Source organism: Salmo salar, chromosome ssa19 (assembly GCF_905237065.1).
Source record: "Salmo salar chromosome ssa19, Ssal_v3.1, whole genome shotgun sequence".
Lineage (NCBI taxonomy): Eukaryota > Metazoa > Chordata > Actinopteri > Salmoniformes > Salmonidae > Salmo > Salmo salar.
In genome coordinates, this window is record NC_059460.1 from 3,268,535 (window position 1) to 3,288,930 (window position 20,396).

The window sequence follows — 20,396 nt, forward strand, 5'->3', positions numbered from 1 at the left end:
TACATGTCACTGCTTCTCTATACTCTACAGTCCACCAGAGAACTGCGTTACTCTTTCTCATCCCTGTACCCATAGAAATCACCTACCTTTTGGCCAATACTATTGCTCATCATATATCTATATCTGAATTGCAATCAACCTAAAACAGCTCCTGTTCATGCAACTCCTGAAACTGATGTATGTATGTATGTATGTATGTATGATGGCGCCGAAGAACATGGCTGATGTTTTACATTCTCCCAACCATTTGTGCTATTTTGTTATTTTTTTGCATTTTGTGTAACTTATTTTTTAACTTATTGTGTACATAATGTTGCTTCTACCATCTCTTATGACCGAAAATAACTTCAGACGAGAAGGATATCCTGCTTTCACTGGATCAGACCCAGATCCCTGCCTTTTGCGTGAAGAAAAGACGCAGGAAAAGGGGCCCTCAGGAGACTGAAAAGATTTGGCATAGGTCCTCAGATTCTCAAAAGGTTCTACAGCTGCACCATCGAGAGCATCCTGACTGGTTGCATCACTGCCTGGTATGGCAACTGCTCGGCCTCCAACCGCAAGGCACTACAGAGAGTAGTGCGTACGGCCCAGGACATCACTGGGGCCAAGGTTCTTGCCATCCAGGACGTCTATATCAGGCGGTGTCAGAGGAAGTCGCTATTGTGAAATACTCCAGCCACAATAGTCATAGACTGTTCTCTCTGCTTCAACATGGCAAGCGGTACCGGAGTGCCACGTCTAGGTCCAAGAGGCTTCTAAACAGCTTCTACCCCCAAGCCATAAGACTCCTGAACATCTAATCAAATGTCTACCCAGACGATTTGCATTGACCCCCCCCCCCTTACACTGCTGCTACTCTCTGTTATTATCTATGCATAGTCCCTTTAATAACTCTACCTACATGTACATATTACCTCAATTACCTCGACTAACTGGTGTGCCCGCACATTGACTCTGTACCGGTACCCCCTGTATATCGCTATTGTTATTTTACTGCTCCTTTTTAATTATTTGTCACTTTTATTTCTTATTCTTATTTTTTTAGGTATTTTTTAAACTCCATTGCTGGTTAGGGCTTGTAAGTAACCATTTCAATGTAAAGTCTACACCTGTTGTATTCAGCGAATATGACATAACATTTGATTTGATTTGCATTGATGACAGCTTTGCACACTCTTGGCATTCTCTCAACCATCTTCACCTGGAAAGCTTTTCCACCAGTCTTGAAGGAGTTCCCACGTATGCTGAGCACTTGTTGGCTGCTTTTCCTTCACTCTGTGGTTCAACTCATCCCAAGCCATCTCAATTGGGCTGAGGTTGGGTAATTGTGGAGGCCAGGTCATCGGATGCAGCATTCCATCACTCTCCTTTTTGGTCAAATAGCTCTTACTCAGCCTGGAGGTGAGTTTCAGGTTATTGTCTTGTTGAAAAACAAATGATAGTCCCACTAAGCGCAAACCAGATGTGTCTGTTACTTGAACTCTGTGAAGCATTTATTTGGGCTGCAATCTGAAGTGCAGTTAACGCTAATGAACTTAATTAACCTCTGCAGCAGAGGTAACTCTGGGTTTCCTGTAAAGATCCTAATGAGAGCTAGTTTCATCACAGCGCTTGATGGTCTTTGCTACTGCACTTGAAGAAACGTTAAAAGATCTTGACATTTTTCACATTGACTAACCTTCATGTCTCTTTTAAGGATCCGCCCCTTTTTTTTAAATTTTCCCCTATAATGACATACCCAATCTAACTGCCTGTAGCTCAGGACCTGAAGCAAGGATATGCATATTCTTGATACCATTTGAAAGGAAACACTTTGAAGTTTGTGGAAATGTGAAATGAATGTAGGAGAATATAACACATTAGATCTGGTAAATGATAACACAAAGAAAAAAACATGAGTTTCTTGTATTTATTTGTACCATCTTTGAAATGCAAGAGAAAGGCCATAATGTATTATTCCAGCCCAGTTGCAATTTAGATTTTGGCCTCTAGATGACAGCAGTATATGTGCAAAGTTTTAAACTGATCCAGAAAACCATTGCATTTCTGGTCAAAATGTTGTATTAAGATTGCCCATTTATAAATAATTGGGTGTTTGGATCAGCAATTTCATTTTGATCTATCAAATAACTGATGGACACAGTAATATTTCAGTAGTGAAATGAGGTTTATTGGATTAACAGAAAATGTGCAATGTGCATCAAAACAAAATTAGACCGGTGCATAAATTTGGGCACCCCAATACAAAAATCACATCAATATTTAGTAGAGCCTCTTTTTGCTAAAATAACAGCCTCTAGACGCTTCCTATAGCATCTAATGAGTGTCTGGATTCTGGATGAAGGTATTTTGGACCATTCCTCCTTACAAAACATCTCCAGTTCAGTTAGATTTGATGGTTGCCGAGCATGGACAGCCCGCTTCAAATCATCCCACAGATTCTCAATGATATTCAGGTCTGGGGACTGGGATGGCCATTCCAGAACATTGTACTTGTTCCTCTGCATAAATGCCCGGGTAGATTTTGAGCAGTGTTTTGGGTCGTTGTCTTGTTGAAATATCCAGCCCCGGCGTAACTTCAACTTTGTGACTGATTCTTCAACATTATTCCCAAGAATCTGTTAATATTGAGTGGAATCCATGCGACCCTCAACTTTAACAAGATTCCCAGTACCGGCACTGGCCACACAGCCCCACAGCATGATGGAACCCCCACAGCATGATGAAAACCCCACCAAATTTTACTGTGGGTAGCAAGTGTTTTTCTTGGAACGCTGTGTTCTTTTGCCGCCATGCATAACGTCCCTTGTTATGACCAAATAACTCAATCTTTGTTTCATCAGTCCACAGCACCTTATTCCAAAATGAAGCTGGCTTGTCCAAATGTGCGTTTGCATTACCTCAAGCGACTCTGTTTGTGGCGTTTGTGCAGAAAATACTTTTTTCGCATCACTCTCCCATACAGCTTCTCCTTGTGCAAAGTGAGCTGAATTGTTGAACGATGCACAGATGGACACCATCTGCATCAAGATGATGTTGTAGGTCTTTGGAGGTGGTCTGTGGGCTGTTTTTGACCGTTCTCACCATCCTTCGCCTTTGCCTCTCCGATATTTTACTTGGCCTGCCACTTCTGGCCTTAACAAGAACTGTGCCTGTGGTCTTCCATTTCCTCACTATGTTCCTCACAGTGGACACTGACAGCTTACATCTCTGCGATAGCTTTTTGTAGCCTTCCTCTAAACCATAATGTTGAACAATCTTTGTTTTCAGGTCATTTGAGAGTTGTTTTGAGGCCCCCATGTTGCCACTCTTCAGAGGAGAGTCAAAGAGAACAACAACTTGCAATTGGCCACCTTAAACACCTTTTCTCATGATTGGATGCACTTGTCTATGAAGTTCAAGGCTTAATGAGCTCACCAAACCAATTGTGTGTTCCAATTAATCAGTGCTAAGTAGTTACAGGTATTCAAATCAACAGAATGACAAGGATGCCCAAATTTTTGCATAGCCTATTTTTCACATCTGATTTAATTTCATACAACTTAATATTGCTACACTAAAAGTCTTTGTCTGGACAATACCCCAGTACTCAGCATTTATTAGAAAATGAATGGCATGCCACTGTGATCATTTTCTGTGACGACAGAGTAAATTATTATGCAGCCTCAGAGGGGTGCCCAAACTTTTTCATACGACTGTAAATAGCTATTCATGTTTATTTCCCCCATTTAAAAACTCTTACATATCTGTCTAGGTTGGAACTGTTGCTGTTAAAATTAAATACATAATTTTCATTCTGAACTGGAACAAAGTGAGAGGTTGTTTGTCCATAGTTGGTTAACTGTTTGACTATGGCTAACATTGAGGAATTCTTCAAAGTCCCGAGGGAGGAGCTTCTGGCCTGCTATACTAAAGACCAATTGTTACGAATTGCGACACATTATAACATTGAGATTGATGATAAATGTCTGAAAAGAGATGGTTAAGTCCATACTAAAGGCCAACTTGATCAAATCTGGAATTCTAATGGAGTCTTTTTCTCCTGGTTTGGCTACATTTCAGTCCACTACAAACACCCCTAATCCGATTTTATCTTTTGAACAGCAAAAGGAACTGTTGTTGCTACAACTAGAGCATGATAGGCTGAAACAGCAACGAGCCGGGGAAAAGGAGTTGGAGGTAGAAAGGCTTAAACAAATTCCAAATTAAACAGATTCCAAGTATTGGCCTGACACCGACCGTACGTCGATGTTGCAATGTGTGCTAACTGGGAAAGCAAAAGAGGTCTAATCGGCTCTTAACGTTGCTGACAGACAAAACGATGGGAAAGTTAAAGCTGCCGTGTTGCACGCCTATGAGTGGGTTCCTGTAGCATATCGCCAGCAGTTTAGAACCTGGAAAAGAGCTGACAGACTTATGTTGAACTCGCATGGGATTTGCACACCCAGTTTAACCGATGGTGCACTACGTTGGATGTTACAAACCACGAGCAGTTGTGCAGTTGTGCTGGAGCAGTTCAAAGATTGTGTCTCTGACCGCCTTGCCACATACATAAATGAGCATAAGGTGCAGACCGCCTCGGAGGCTGCCGTGTTGGCTAACGAATATGTGCTGACGCTTAAAGGTCACTTTGGGGAACCCCGTCTTCGCAGTGATCGTCGCAGGGAGAGTTTTGGGACTAAATTCTTTCCTACTGGGCCTGACCTTGTCTCAAGGGTTGACTGTGGTTCCCATGTGAAATCAGATCATGGCAAAATCTGCAATTACTGCCGTGGTAATGGTCATTAGAAAAATGAATGCCCTGTCCTTCTGGGGTTAATGCGCCTGTAAAGCCTACGGCATTAGCGGCACCTGCTTTTAAGTTAAGGGATTCAATTGTTGACAGTGCATCCATCTATTCACTGTTCATTACGGAGGGTTACGTATCCCTGATATGTAACCAAGAGAGGGTTCCGGTTAATATCCTGCAAGACACTAGTGCTTCAGTCTTTCCTTCTGCAGTCAGTGCTACCTTTTTCTCCAGAGACGGATACAGGACACAGGGTCTTGATCCGAGGGATAGGGTTGCATATTGTGTCTGTCCCTTTACACAAACTTGTGCTCTCCACAGATCTGGTACAAGGTGAGGTCATCACAGGAGTGCGTCCCTCGTTACCTGTTGAAGGAGTGGCGGTGATTCTAGGAAATGACCTTGCCGGTGGCGGGTCTGGCGAGATGTATCACCACGTCCCGTGGTTTTCATGCCTTCGGCCCATCTCAGAGTTTTCCCAAAGTGTTTACTGCTTGTGCCATGACTCGTGCAATGAGCCGCACTGAGTCCGTGTCTGAGTCTGGTGTAGGGACTAGTGAGGTTGCAGACTATTCTCTAACTTGTGTGCCTGACCTTCCTTTGTCTGTTACCCGTAGTGACCTGGTAGGAGAACAGCGGGCTGACCCTACTCTGAAAGAGTTGTTTGAGCAGGTCCTCCTGGCTGATGTTCCAAATGTAGTACAGGGATACTACTTACAGGATACATTTTTGGTGAGGAAATGGCTGCCTCATGGTGACCATTGTTTGGGTGACCCTGTCATTCAAATTGTAGTACCATATACCTTCCGTGATTTGGTTTTGCAGTCCTTTCATGAGTATATTGCTGGTCATTTGGGTGTTCGGAAGACCTATGACCATATTGTGAGTCATTTCTTTTGGCCTCAGCTGAAAAGCGATGTCTCAGCATTTATCAAACTTTGCCATACTTGCCAGTTGACTGGGAAGCCTAACCAGACGTTAAAGCCAGCACCTTTGTACCCAATACCAGTAGTAGGCCAACCCTTCGAGCATCTAATTATTGATTGTGTTGCCTCATTCCAAAGCCGGTATTATTTACCTGTTGACGGTGATGTGCCAGTGACCCGTTATCCCACTGCTTATCCTCTCCGTACTGTAACAACCAAGTCATTGACTCAGTTTATTTCGGCTTTCGGAATACCCAAAATTATTAAAAGTGATCATGCAGAGTCAGAGAGCCCTGGAGCGGTTCCATCAGAACTTGAAGTCGTTGTTGTGTGCTTACTGCACTTAGTTGGACTGGGAGGAGGGGTTGCCTTGGTTGATGCTTGCAGCTAGAGGTTTTACATGAAAGCACAGGATTTAGCCCTAACGGCCTAGTTTTTGGGCACACCGTATGTGGTCCACTAGCCGTTTTACGAGATGGCTGTTTTTTTATTTAATTGTATTTATTTAACCTTTATTTAACTAGGCAAGTCAGTTAAGAACAAATTCTTATTTACAATGACAGCCTACCAAAAGGCCTCCTGTGGGGATGGTGGCTGGGATTAAAAATAATAAATAAATATAGGACAGAACACACATCACAACAAGAGATAACACAACACTACATAAAGAGAGACCTAAGACGACAACATAGCAAGACATCAACACATGACAAGACAGCATGGTAGCAACACAACATGACAACAACATGGTAGTAACACAACATGGTAGCAGCACAAAACATAATACAAACATTATTGGGCACAGACAACAGCACAAAGGGCAAGAAGGAAGAGACAACAATACATCACGCAAAGCAGCCACAACTGTCAGTAAGACTGGCCATGATTTGAGTCTTTGAATGAAGAGATTAAGATACAACTGGGCACTACAGAGCCCCCTAAGAATCTGTCGCCTTATGTAAATGACTTCAGGCGACGCCTGTATGCAGCTTGGGAGATGGCTAAGGAAAAGTTATCTTCTCAGTGTAAGAATTTTTTGACTGTGGCCGCACCCCTTACTGGCTTAAGGCAAAGGCCTACTTTGTCTGGTCTCCATTATGTCAACGGTCCTTTGAAGATGTTAAAGCTCTTCTCAGTACAGCTCCTGTGTTGGCCACTCCTCGGTTGGGACAACCTTTTACACTGCAGATGGATGCTAGTAATGTGGGGGTCAGGGCGGTTCTACTGCAGACAGCCAATAAATTGAGCATCCTGTGGCATACTTCTCCAAGAAGCTAAACTACTCTGTGGTGATGGAGGCTCTTGCCCTGATCTGGGCTCTCCAACACTTTGATGTGGGTATGTGGGTAGTCCCTCTAGTTGTATATACTGATCACAACCCACTCACCTTTTTACACTTGATGCAGTGTCTGAACCAGAGGTTGATGTGGTGGTGTCTGTACCTTCAAACTTTTCCCCTCGAGATTTGTCATATTAAGGGGGCGGACAATGTTTTGGCAGATGTGTTGTCCCATGTGCCCTCTCCTTAGCCGTCCTGTTTAATACTGTGTTGTCTGTTCTCCGACAATTTGGCCTCCTCTCTTGGTCTCTCTTCCTCTCCTTTTCGTAATTTGCATCCAGGCGCCATGGTTGCTGGAGGTGTGGGTTGAGTTAAGTGGTGGACCTGGGTGGTTGGATGTCCAGGGATAGCAAGTATATTTGTTTTGTTTATTAAAACATTTTGGTTTTGTTTCGGGGACATGGGAGGTCCCCGTTTTTATGGTTGGGGGTGTGATGGCCCCTCCCTGCTCTGTCTACTGGGTTTTGCTGTGCTTACTGCCTGCAGGAGATTGGTGGGCAGGGTAGGTGGGCGAAGCTGGGAGGGTCATCAGTGCTGATGGGGTACACCTGTGATAGCTCAGCTGTGGCATAAAGCCACTGTTTTCCCATTCAGCAAGAGATTCCTCTCTCCATGTATACCTTTGGTTGTTTCGTTGTGGTTTTGGCAGTTGATGCCTAATTTACTGGCCTTCATGCCTCAATCAATTATTGTTGTGGGTGTTTACTTATGGAATAAATAAATGTTGTTATTCCTTACTCAGTGTGTGGTTTCACATTGTAACAAACAATCTTGAGCCAGGTTGCAACACCTTTCACAGTATATTATTAAATACATATGAGAACATGATATCATGGTTTGTTTTGGCACTTCAGTTAATCTTTAACATACTTTGCTTGCTCCTCGTTGAAGATGCTTTCTGATCTCTCCATCCATGATGAGGTGACAGACGATCATCGGGACTATTGGTAAAATAATCTTTGATTACCGGTAAATCAGAGCATACTGGCAGCTTTGCTCAAAGTAATGACAACTAGCTACATCAAACAACATGCAACATCGCTATTTATCTGTCCCCTATCAGCTTCAACGATGATTGATGACTAACTATAAATTGACTAACTGCTTGAGTGCATGTACTCATTCTCACCTGCACACTCATTCACACCACCTCAAATATTAAAAGCAGTGCATTGGTGTAACTGTATTGGCAGACAATTCATCTGCACCTATCCAATGCTTTTACATGAAGGCGATTGTCCAAGGCTAGCAAGAAATGATGCGGCTCAAAATGACATAGTTTTAACGAATGACAAAAAGATGCCTCTCGCTTCCAACAAGTTTATGATATCGATTGCTTTGCTACCTAAAATAAAAATTACTGCAATACTGTTAATATATTTTCATCACTTGGCATATATAACAAGGCAATTAGAAATGGCAAACGGGTTCATTTTTCTAACTTGATCACTAATCAGAATAATTCGAGAGCGCTCTTCTCATTGATGGCCTGATAAATCCTACCCTCGCAAACCTGTGCATTTTCCTCCACGTCTAAATGTGCGGCATATTTCGGAGATAAACATTAGGCTGGGTATAAGTCAGGCAACACTTGATAAGTTTGATACGTGCCTATCACGCAAAGGCACTATGGATTTATTTTCCCTGGTTGACACAGGCAAGCTCAGCAAGGTGACATCACAACTTAAGCCTTCTATCTGCCTTCTCAATCCTATCCCCACCACCTTCTTCAAACCAGTTAATTGCATATCTGAAGGCTTAACTGCTATGGTGAAACCCCCTCTAAAGAAAAAAAATATATGGATTAGTAGCAATTTCTGGCCAATCTCCAACATTCCTAATTGTTTTTTAAACCGCTAAATGTTTTTTTTTAAGTGCCAACTGTATTTTAGAAGAATTCCAGTCTGGTCTTCATGCCCACCACAGCACAGACACATCCTTAGTTAAGGTGATAAATGGTCTTAGTGCCAACACAAATGCCAAACAGCTCTGTCCTTGTACTCTTGGATTTAAGTGCTGCATTCGACATTGTTCACTATGATGTCATTCTAGACAGACTGGAGAGGTGGGTTGGCCTCTCCGGTCCAGTTCTAAATTGGTTTAGGACCTATTTAACCAGTCTATAGCTTGTCACCCTTGGTGAACATAGCTCAGAGAAAATAGATATCATGTGGCTTTCCACAAGGTTTGATTTTGGGTCCGTTACTGTTCAGTTTATATGTTACCCATTGGCAGCATTATCAGAAAGCGCAGCATTGACTTTCACTGCTACGCAGACAACACATAACTTTACATTTGTGTCACCAGAGGATTTTAGCTCCATGGATACATTATTTGTAACGCCCTGGCCATAGAGAGGGGTTTTTTGTTCTTTATTTTGGTTAGGCCAGGGTGTTACATTGGGTGGGCGTTCTATGTTCCTTTTTCTATGTTTTGGTATTTCTTTGTTTTGGGCCATGTGTGTGGCTCCCAATCAGGCACAGCTGAAGCTCGTTGCTGCTGATTGGGAGTCACACATAAGGAGCATGTTTTTCCTTTGGGTTTTGTGGGTAATTGTTTCTGTTTAGAGTATTTTCCTAACAGGACTGGGTTCTGTCGTTTTTGTTCATTTTGTAGTGTTCTCTTGCTTTTTTGAATTAAAATTCTAATGATGAACACATCCTCTGCTGCACCTTGGTTCCCTCTTACAGACAGCCGTTACAGAATTACCCACCAACAACGGACCAAGCAACAGAGGAAGGAGAGGCACCAGGAGAAAGGCTATCTGGAGTCATGGACTGGCGAGGAAATCCTGGACGGGAAAGGACCATTAACTCAAGCTGGGGATTATCGCCGCCCACAGTGGGAGATCGAGGCGGCGAGAGCTGAAAGGCGCTGGTATGAGGAGAGGGAGCGCAACGGACACGGGAGGCAGCCCCACAATTTTATTTGGGGGGGGCACACGGGGAGATTGGCGGAGTCAGGTGGTAGACCTAAGCCAACTCCCCGTGCTTACTGGAAGCAGCGTGGTACTGGTAAGACACCGTGTTATGCTGTGGAGCGCACAGTGTCCCCAGTGCCCGTTCAAAGCCCGGTGCGCTACATACCAGCCCCCCGCAAGTGCCATGCGAGTGCAGGCATCGAGCCAGGGCGGATGGTGCCAGCTCAGCGCGTCTGGTCTCCAGTGCGCCTCCTCGGTCCAGGTTATCCTGCGCCGGCATTGCGCACTGTACCAGAACTCCAGTGCTCCCCCACAGCCCGGTTTATCCTGTGCCTCCTCCTCGGACCAGGCCTCCAGTGGGTCTCCCCATCCTGGTCCATCCTGTGCCACCTCCCAGGACCAGGCCTTCAGTGGGTCTCCCCATCCTGGTCCATCCTGTGCTACCTCCCAGGACTAGGCCTCCAGTGGGTCTCCCCATCCTGGTCCGTCCTGTGCCACCTCCCAGGACTAGGCCTCCAGTGGGTCTCACCTGTCCACAGTCGTCAGAGCTGCCCGCCAGTCAACAGTCGTCAGAGCTGCCCGCCAGTCAACAGTCGCCAGAGAGGCCAGACTGCCCTGAACTGCCCTGAGTGGCCAGACTGCCCTGAGTGGCCAGACTGCCCTGAACTGCCAGAGTGGCCAGACTGCCCTGAACTGCCAGAGTGGCCAGACTGCCCTGAACTGCCAGAGTGGCCAGACTGCCCTGAACTGCCAGAGTGGCCAGACTGCCCTGAACTGCCAGAGTGGCCAGACTGCCCTGAACTGCCAGAGTGGCCAGACTGCCCTGAGTGGCCAGACTGCCCTGAGTGGCCAGACTGCCCTGAGTGGCCAGACTGCCCTGAGTGGCCAGACTGCCCTGAGTGGCCAGACTGCCCTGAGTGGCCAGACTGCCCTGAACTGCCCTGAGTGGCCAGACTGCCCTGAGTGGCCAGACTGCCCTGAACTGCCCTGAGTGGCCAGACTGCCCTGAACTGCCCTGAGTGGCCAGACTGCCCTGAACTGCCCTGAGTGGCCAGACTGCCCTGAACTGCCCTGAGTGGCCAGACTGCCCTGAACTGCCCTGAGTGGCCAGACTGCCCTGAACTGCCCTGAGTGGCCAGACTGCCCTGAACTGCCCTGAGTGGCCAGACTGCCCTGAACTGCCCTGAGTGGCCAGACTGCCCTGAACTGCCCTGAGTGGCCAGACTGCCCTGAACTGCCAGAGTGGCCAGACTGCCCTGAACTGCCAGAGTGGCCAGACTGCCCTGAACTGCCAGAGTGGCCAGGGACGCCCGCCAGCCCGGTGAGTCCTGTGCCTACGCCTAGGGCCAGGCATCCATCATGTCTCCCTAGCCTGGTGAATCCTGGGTCAGTGCCGCCAGGGTCGCCCGCCAGCCGGGCGCAACCATCGCCAGCCGGGCGCAACCAGGGTCGCCCGCCAGCCGGGCGCAACCATCGCCGGTCGCCAGCCGGGCGCAACCAGGGTCGCCCGCCAGCCGGGCGCAACCATCGCCGGCCGCCAGCCGGGCGCAACCAGGGTCGCCCGCCAGCCGGGCGCAGCCATCGCCGCCCGCCAGCCGGGCGCAGTCAGCGTCGCCCGCCAGCCGGGCGCAGTCAGCGTCGCCCACCAGACCTTCGGCGCGGCCAGGTGCGCCACCTAAGAGGGCGACGCCAAGGGTGGAGCAGAGGCCACGTCCCGCACCTGAGCCGCCGCCGTAGGAAGGCCCACCCGGACCCTCCCCTTCAGAGTCAGGTTTTGCGGCCGGAGTCCGCACCTTTGGGGGGGGGTACTGTAACGCCCTGGCCATAGAGAGGGGTTTTTTGTTCTTTATTTTGGTTAGGCCAGGGTGTTACATTGGGTGGGCGTTCTATGTTCCCTTTTCTATGTTTTGGTATTTCTTTGTTTTGGGCCATGTGTGTGGCTCCCAATCAGGCACAGCTTTAGCTCGTTGCTGCTGATTGGGAGTCACACATAAGGAGCATGTTTTTCCTTTGGGTTTTGTGGGTAATTGTTTCTGTTTAGAGTATTTTCCTAACAGGACTGTTTGCTGTCGTTTTTGTTCATTTTGTAGTGTTCTCTTGCTCTTTTGAATTAAAATTCTAATGATGAACACATCCTCTGCTGCACCTTGGTTCCCTCTTACAGACAGCCGTTACATTATTAGACTGTATTGGTGATTTAAATACTTTGGATGCCTCACAACTTCCTCCAGCTAAATCAAGATAAGACCAAGGTACTTATTGTTGGAGCCAAAACACAGAGAGAGAATCTGGCCACATATTTAATTCACAGGCAATAAAGATAAAACACCAGGTAAAAAACCTAGGTGTTATTTTACACTGCTTTCAGAAAGTATTCACACCCCTTGACTTTTTCCACATTTTACTGTTACAACCTGAATTTAAAATGGATCAAATTGAAATGTCTTTGTCACTGGCCTACACACAATACCCCATAATGTCAAAGTGGAATTACTGTATGTTTTTCAAAATTTGTACTAATTAATAAATGAAAAGCTGAAATGTCTTGAGCCAATAAGTATTCAACCCCTTTGTTATGGCAAGCGTAACTCAGTTCAGGAGTAAACATATGTTTAACAAGTCTCAAAATAAGTTGCATGGACTCACTCGGTGTGCAATAACAGTGTTTAACATGAATTTTGAATGACTACCTCATCTCTGTACCCCACACATACAGATAATTGTATGTATTATTGTAAGGTCCCTTAATTGAACAGTGAATTTCAATCACAGATTCAACCACACAGACCAGAGAGGTTTTCCAATGCCTCGCAAAGAAAGGCCCCTACTGGTGGAGGGGTAAAAAAAGCAGACATTGAATATCTCTTTGAGCATGGTAAAGTTATTAATTACACTTCACTAGAAAGATACAGGCGTCCTTCCTAACTCAACTGCCGGAAAGGAAAGAAACCGCTCAGGGATTTCACCATGGTGACTTCAAAACAATTACAGAGGTTAATGACTCTTTAATGGCTGTGATGGTAGAAATCTGAGATTGCAATCACATTGAGTTTAATGACTCTTTAATGCTGTGATGGGAGACATCTGAGATTGAAACCACATTGTAGTTACTCCACAATACTAATCTAATGGACAGAGTGAAAAGAAGGAAGCTTGTACAGAATAAACATATTCCAAAACATGCATCCGGTTTGCAACAAGGCGCTAAACTACTACTGCAAAAAAATGTGGCAAAGCATTTAACTTTTTGTCCTGAATGCAACAAAGTCAATACAATACATTACTGAGTACCACTCTCCATATTTTCAAGCATAGTGGTGTCTGCATCATGTTATACTTAGTTATGCTTGTAATCATTAAATAAAGAGAATGGAGCAAAGCACAGGCAAAGTCCTAGAGGAAAACATGGCTAAGTCTGCTTTCTACCAGACACTGGGAGATGAATTCACCTTTCAGCAGGACAATAACCTAAAACACATGGCCAAATCTACACTGGAGTTGCTTACCAAGAAGACAGTGAATGTTCCTGAATGGCCGAGTTACAGCTTTGACTTACATCTGCTTGAAATTCTATGGCAAGACTTGGAAATGGTTGTCAAGCAATGATTAACAACCAACCAATTTGACAGAGCTTGAAGAATTGTTTAAATAATAATAGGAAAATATTGTACAATCCAGGTGTGCAAAACTCTTAGACTTACCCAGAAAGACTCACAGCTGTAATTTCTGCCAAAGGTGATTCTAACATCTATTGACTCAGGGTGTGAATACTTATGTAAATTAGATAGTTCTGTATTTTATTTCAATACATTTGCTGAAATTTCTAAAAACATGCTTTCACTTTGTCATTAAGGGGTATTGTGTGTAGATGGGAGAGAAAAAAATCTACTTAATACATTTTGAATTCGGCTGTAACAACAAAATGTGGAATAAGTCAAGGTGTATGAATACTTTCTGAAGGCACTGTAGATTTTGAACTCAATTTCCAATCACACATTAGGAATGTGACCAAAATAGCTTTTTACCACCTGAGGAACATTGCCAAGGTGCGGCCGTTTCTCTTTCAGGCTGATACAGAGAGACTCATCCTTTTATTACAAGCAGGCTTCACTACTGTAATTCTCTCTTGCCTGGTCTACCCAAGAAAGCCATTGGTCAACTGCAAAACATACAGAATGCTGCAACACGGGTGGAAAACATACAGAATGCTGCAGCACGGGTATTGACCAAGACACATTACACCGGTTGTAAAGTCTCTGCACTGGCTGACTGTGAGTTTAATATGAGAATTAACCAATGATATCAGGCCACGCCCAGCCATGATTACAGACACCGGTGTGTCTTTTGACACTATATAAATGATACCGCAGTGTTTGTCATTATACCCTGATGAAGACAGCTTGTCTGTCGAAACATTGGACATAAATATTTTTGCATCTGAGCTCCTAGAGTGTGCGGAAAGTATTCATACACCTTGACTTATTAAAATATTTATGTCCAATGTTTTCTTTGTCATTATTGGGTATTGTGTGTAGATTGATGAGAAAAAATCAATTTAATCAATTTTAGAATAAGGCTGTAACGTAACAAAATGTAGAAAAAGTCAAGGGGTCTGAATTCTTTCTGAATGCACTGGTGGCGATAGAATAGTAACAACAATGCACTATAAATATTAACTATAATGACTAACAAGCGCTTGTTAGTACACAGTTAGCCAGATGTAGAGAGTCACTGTCACGTCCTGACCAGTGAAAGAGGTCATTTGCCATAGTAGTATGGTCAGGGCATGGCAGGGGGGCTTGTTTTGTATGTATTTTGGGTTTTCTGTTTCTATGTGGGTTTTTCTAGTATTCTATTTCTATGTTTTGTTTTCCATGTTTTGGCCGGGTATGGTTTCCAATCAGAGGCAGGTGTCTTTCGTTGTCTCTGATTGGAAGCCATACTTAGGCAGCGTGTTTTCCTTTGGGGTTTGTGGGTAGTTATTTTCCGTTCTAGTGTACCTGACGGGACTGTGTTGGTCGTTTGTTATTTTGTCAAGTGTGTTCATTAAAAAGTTTGAAAATGAGCACTATCCACGCTGCGTCTTGGTCTCCATTTTACAACCCCTGTGACAGTCACTCACTTAGTGAATAACAGCCACTGACAGAGACTAATTGCGGGATGGAAAGTCACATTGTTTGTCTCCCAAGACTCTTCAGAATATCTCTCTTTTCGTCTGTCACCAATTCTGTCTGCCGTCACGTGGTCTTCTACATTTGTCCCCAACTCTGAGACACTCCTTGAGGAACACTCCTCCAGTACTTGTCCACTCTTGTCTCTCACCTCCCTGACCTGTTCATGAATTTCATTTGCACCTGTTTGCTGTTGAATACTCATAATTCTGTCCTTGGGGGCAGGTAGCTTAGCGGTAACCTCTTGACGTTACCCTAGGATAGGGGGCGCCACAGCGCATTTTGGAAAAAATTCGTGCCCATTTTCAACGGCCTACTAATCAAACTCAGAAGCTAGGATATGCATATAATTAATACCTGTGGATAGAAAACACCCTAAAGTTTCTAAAACTGTTTGAATGGTGTCTGTGAGTATAACAGAACTCATATGGCAGTCAAAACCCCGAGACTGATTGAAACAGGAAGTGGAATTCTGAATTGTGGACTCAACTTCACGTCGTTGCCTATTATTCACACCATGAGCTATCGTTATTTGAGCACTTCCTATTGCTTCCACAAGATGTCACCAGTCTTTACAAAGTGTTTTGAGCCTTCTACTGTCGAAACTCAGTGAATGAGACGCGTTGGAAATTGGTCACAGGGGGAGGGCCATCACCATTATGACGCCGGCGGCCCTGTCTACCCCCACCTTTGGAAATGTTTTGAAACACAATGCAATCATCCCCCTCGAATCTTATTGGCTCTCTTGTTGAAACAGGCCCTGAAGATTTATGTTATACAACGTTTGACATGTTTGAACGAACCTAAATGGGAAAAAAATGTTTTATTTCGAAACGGCTGTGGCGCGCCCGGCAGAGTATTTGGATACACCATTCAGATGCGCTAACAACAGCAAGCTAATGGAACATAAAGGATGGACTTTTTCGACCGAAAATACATCTGTTGTGGACCTGGGATTCCTGGAAGTGCTTTCTGATGAAGACAACTAAAGGTAAGGGATTATTGACAATATTATACAACATTAGATGTGATATGCGATTGTTCCAAGATGGCGCCGAGCTGTATTTACTAGCTCATTTTCTGAGTATCGCATCCCCTTTTATCGCTAAGTGTGATTACCCAGTAAAGTTATTTTTAAATCTGGTATGACAGGTGCTTTCAAGAGATATTCATCTATAAGTCTTAGAATGACAATATTACATTTTAAACATGTTTTCGAATAGTAATTCAGTAAATTGTAGCTCTGTTTCCCCGGATTGCATTTGACGGGAAAATAGTTAGTCAACGTCAGACGCCGATGTAAAATGCTGTTTTCATATATAAATATGAACTTTATTGAACAAAAGAATGCATGCATTGTGTAACATGATGTCCTAGGTGTGTCATCTGATGAAGTTTGTAAAAGGTTAGTGCTGCATTTAGCTGTTTTTTGGTTATTTGTGATGCATGTGGTTGGTCGGAAAATGACTATGTTGCTGCTTTTACGATGGATTCCTCTAACATAATCTAATGATTTGCTTTTCCTGTAAAATCTTTTTGAAATCAGACGACGTGGGTCGATTCAGGAGAGGTGTATCTATAAAACGATATGAGACAGTCCTATATTTGAAAAAAATAAAATATTAAATTTCGTTATGCTAATGTCGCTAGGAGTTTTCCCTGGATTTTGATCCCGCTGACGGGACGAGACGCTGAAGAGGTTTTAAGAGCATTGGGCCAGTAACCGAAAGGTTGCAGGTTTGAATTCCTGAGACAGTAAAGTGGAAAAATCGGCCAAAAAACCCCAAAACAACAAAAGAGAATGTTACAAAACTACATTCTATGGCGTCAGTGTACTATATGTGTAGTCTATTTGATGTCAGCTGATAGTGGGGTTTCTGGTCATGTTTGACTAGAATGCTGCCACATGTGTGGTGGCCTATGAGAATCTGTCGGATGTAGCGCTGACTCATTTTGGGGAACAAGTCCAAATGCAACGAAAATAGATTTTTGGGGAAATTGAGATGTTTGTTGTTTTGGACACTTTAAACCCTTTACTTTATTGTATTGTAGCCAGCATGCCTAATGTGAAAACACTAGCTCAAACGTCCCTGACCTGAGAGTGCCGCAGCTGACTTGGCCCATTCCAGATAGCATGCTACAGATCAATTAAATCAGGCTGGTTTAAACACCGAATAATCAGTTAGCTAGTTAGTAATCTAGTAGTATAGTTGTAATTTACAATCAACAACGTAGTTATGAATACAACTTACATTTTGCCTACAAGTAGCCGTACATCGGAGCTAATGAGTAACGTTCATAAGAGGTTCACACTCTTCTGATGCTGCTTGATCAGTGGGTATGCCTATAGATGGGTTAGCTGACATGCTTCAATGGATCAGAAGTTTGTAAGTTGTTGTGATTCTGAATGGTCAGATAGCTACCAACAATAAGAAGAAATTGCCATTTGGGGAATCGTAAGTGACATGTTTCAGCTAGTTGCATCTTGTTCTTGATACCATGTCTTGTTTTGAGGTGTTTTGACTGATTTCATTTCAATGCTAATATGGCAACAATTAACTAGCTAGCTAACCAACAACTGTAACAATGTATTTTATATTTTCAATAAACATTGGAGACAAAATATATTTTAGATGTTGTCAACAATCCAAGCCAATTGCGTCTGTTTTGCATCATAGTTGCTAACGCATCGGTTTTGTTGCTAAACAACCAACCCGTCTATTAGCTGGACAAAATTACATAAATCATCAAATCAAGCTTTACTTATACAGTGTATATCACACTTCAGACATGGATGCAATGCAATGTGCTTCACAGGAAAATTAACAAATAAAAAAAAACATATAAAAAAATACAGAAATATTTACTACACAACAAATATCAAAAGGATAAAAATAAAAAAAAGATTAGCAATAAAAACAGAAACTAAAAAGCACCCTAAGGAAAAGCAGTTAAAAAGGTGTTTTTAAAATCCCTTTTAAATATGTCCACAGTTTTGGCAATTCCAGAGAATGGGGGCATAGTAACTAAACACTGCCTCTCCATGCCTTTTGGTCCTAGCCTTTGGGATAGTTTAAAGGCCAGTGCCAGAGGACCTGAGGAACCTACTGGGTAGATACAACTAAAAAGCATGTCTGACATGTATTGGGGGTGCATAATCGTGGATTGACTGAAAAACCAATAGAATAATCTTTAAATGTATTCTTAAAACTTCTTCAGGAGACCCTGTGAGCAGGTTGTAGAGCGGGCTAGAAAAGCGTGAGAAGTCTTTGATGTATTGCTTATAGTAGCTCAGCAACCCTATGATTCCTCTGGGCTTGTAATGGCTGTCGCAGAGAGGGGACCAAAGCGCAGCATGTTGATTGCTCATGATGAATATTTATTATAACTCAAAACACTAAAGGAAAAATAACAAAGAGAAAAACCGAAAGCGCACAGTTCTGTCAGGTACATAAACTAAACAGAAGACAACTATCCACAAACACAGGTGGAAAAAAACCCTACTTAAGTATGATCTCCAATTAGAGACAACGATCCCCAGCTGCCTCTAATTGGAGATCATCCCCAAAAAAACCAACATAGAAAAACTAGAACCTAAACATAGATATACAAAACATAGAAAAACACAACACCCCTTGTCACGCCCTGACCAACTCTACCATAGAAAAGAACATCTTACTATGGTCAGAACGTGACACAGCGCTCCTACTGTACTTGGTATTTTGTCCTTCAGAACTCTGACTGCTGCAGTATCACCTGGACATATTTGCTTCCCTCGGGCAGACACTATTCTCCCTAAATAGCGAACCTCCGCTGTGAATATCTCACACTTGTTGGGCTTTAGCTTTATACCATATTCTCTTAGTCTCTGTAGTACTTTTCTAAAACAGCTGACATGGTTCTCAAAGGTCTTGCTGAAGACAAGGGTGTCGTCCAGATACAGGACACAGATTTCATCTTTTAAGCCATCCAAACATTCCTCCATACAGTGCTGGAAGGCCACTGGTGCATTCATGAGTCCAAAGGGAATCCGACTTATACAGACCTCAGTGGGTCACAAAGGCTGTCGTGAGCTTGGTTTCCTTTGCCATGGATTTCTGGTGATATGCTTTTCCCTGATCCAAGAGTTTCCTCCAAGGCTGTCCATGATATCCTGTACTCTGGGTATTGGCTGGCGGTCAGGGTGCATCTTCCTGTTCAGCTCCCTGTAGTATATCCACAGTTAAAATCTGCCGTACTTTTTCTTTACACATGCGACTGGTGAGGAGCAAGAAGAATTTAACTTCTCCACCCAGCCCTGTGCTATCAGGTCATGCAAGAAGTCTTCAATCTCTTTGTACAATGGCCTCGGCACAGACAGGTAGGCTCGTGCAACAGGATCACTGTCTTTCTCAATGCAGCCAATGTCACTGTCTGATTTTATTCCTCTCAACATTTTGGTGAATGATTTGTTGCTGCTGTGTGTTGAAGTGGCTCAGATCAACAGGAGGATCCCATAAGTCGTCAGTATTTTCACTCTGACTTTATTTCCTGCACAGTGCCAATTCCAGTTCGCCCTGTTAACATGATGTCATGGTCTAATGTTCTGAACATCAATGATTATCACACCCTGATCTGTTTCACCTGTCTTTGTGATTGTCTCCACCCCCCTCCATGTGTCGCCCATCTTCCCCATTATCCCCTGTGTATTTATACCTGTGTTCTCTGTTTGTCTGTTGCCAGTTTGTTCAAGTCAACCAGGGTTTTGTGTCTCTTTTTCCAGTAATCTCTTTTTTTCACCCTCCTGGTTTTGACCCTTGCCTGTCCTGACTCCGAGCCCGCCTGCCTGACCACTCTGCCTGAGCCTGCCTGCCGACCTGTACCTTTGCCCCCCTCTGGATTACCGACCTCTGCCTGACCCTGAGCCTACCTGCCGCCCGGTATCGTTACCCCACCTCTGGTTTACTGACCCCTGCCTGCCTTGACCTGTCTATTGCCTGCCCCTGTTGGTATATTAAACTATTGTTTATTCTACGTGGTCTGCATCTGGGTCTTACCTTCATACCTGATAATGATGACATGTGAAGAGGCATCTTTTCTCAGCTTTAGTCTCACAGAACTCAAGTCGTTCTGCAACCTGAGGGTTTACATCAGGCTCAAAGATCAATGTGGTGTCCTAACGGGCTTTGTCTGCACTTGACATTGAACCTGAACTGAGGTGCGTTTTGGTATGTTGATATTCTCTTTTGTAGTTTTCACTGTTTAGCACTCA